We start from the raw sequence: 1,795 nt of genomic DNA, 5'->3' as shown, positions 1-1,795 counted from the left end.
TCCACTACATATCCAATTTTGGTGTCATCTGTAAACTTACTAACTGTGCCTCATCCAAATCATTTATATAAATGATGAAAAGTTGTGGACCCAGAACCGATCCTTGTGGCACCCCACTGGTCACAGGCCTCCAGTCTGAAAATACAACCCTCCACCACCATACTCTATCTTCTACCTTTGAGCCAATTCTGTATCCAAATGGCTAGTTGTCCCTGTATTCTATGAGATCTAACCTTGCTAACCAGTCTCCCATGGGGAACCTTGTCGAACGCCTTACTGAAGTCCATATAGATCACATCTATGGCTCTTCCCTCATCAATCCTCTTTGTTACTTCTTCAAAAAACTCAGTCCAGTTTGTGAGATATGATTTCCCACACGCAAAACCATGTTGACAATCCCTAATAGTCCTTGCCTTTCCAAATACATGTCCATCCAGTTCCTCAAGAATTTCCTCCAACAATTTGTCCACCACCGAAATCAGGCTCACCAGTCTATAGTTCCCTGGCTTGCCCTTAGCACCTTCCTTAAACAGGGGCACCACGTTAGCCAACCTCCAGTCTTCTGGCACCTTACCTATGACTATCAATGATACAAGTATCTCAGCAAGGGTCCCAACAATCACTTGCCTAGCTTCTCACAGAGTTCTCAGGTACACCTGATCAAGTCCTGGGGATTTATCCACTTTTATGGGTTTCAAAACATCCAGCACTTCCTCCTCTGTAATATGGACATTTTTCAAGGAGTCATTATCTCTTTTCCCACATTCTATATCTTCCATGTAAACTGATGCAACATATTTATTATCTCCTCCATCTCCTGTGGCTCCACACGTAGGATGGCTTGCTGATCTATTCTGTCCCTCGTTACCCTTTTGTCCTTAATGTATTTGTAAAAACCCTTTGGATTCTCCTTAACTCTTATTTGCCAAAGCTATTTCAGGTCTCCTTTTTGCCCTCCTGATTTCCCTCTTGAGTATACTCCTACTGCCTTTACACACTTCCAAGTACAGGTATTCACTCGATCTATCCTGTCTATACCTGACATATGCTTCCTTCTTTTTCTTAACCAAACTCTGGATATCTTTAGTCATCTAGCATTCCCTACAACTACCAGCCTTTCCGTTCACCCTAACTAGAACATACTGTCTCTGTACTCTTTTATTATCTCATTTTTGAAGGCTTCCCATTTTCTGGCTGTTGCTTTATCTGCATGTTCTTCCATTTTTACCCTAGAATGACCCAAATGAGACATTTTTACTGATAGCTCCATAATCACTTTCCTGCTGGACGTTTTTCAGGGCAAATTATTTCCAGTGGGAGAAATTCTGTATCCTGGGAAGTCAGGGAAATAAAAAAAAAAGCTGTTAAAAGCATTTTATCTGTGGACCTACGACCAGTCGTGGGAGCAATGCATTTGTCAAAGAACATTTTCGAGGAATTCTAACCATTGACTGAATGTTACACCGGTATTGAGAATGTTGCACGTTATTAAGTGTGTTCCTGAGAAACGGAGGAGGATTGAACTTACCAACGTGAACCAAACTTTGCAGAGACAGGAAATTTCTCAGGATTGAAGAGGTTGCCGGAAGTCAACAATTGTCAGATTGTTTCATTAAAATAACAGCTGGTATGGGGAGATTACTGGAGATCCCAGAAGGGGGGGGGGAGAGCGTAAGACAGAAGAAAATTACAAATGGAAAAGTTACAGCCCAATTCTCTGATTGTGCACATAAGGGGCGGGGAGGCGGGATTTATCTGGTACCTATACAGCTCAATTGAGATTCTGTATGCAAAA

The sequence above is a fragment of the Hemiscyllium ocellatum genome, chromosome 19, assembly GCF_020745735.1.
Source record: "Hemiscyllium ocellatum isolate sHemOce1 chromosome 19, sHemOce1.pat.X.cur, whole genome shotgun sequence".
NCBI classification, from domain to species: domain Eukaryota; kingdom Metazoa; phylum Chordata; class Chondrichthyes; order Orectolobiformes; family Hemiscylliidae; genus Hemiscyllium; species Hemiscyllium ocellatum.
This window is presented reverse-complemented; position numbering follows the sequence as displayed.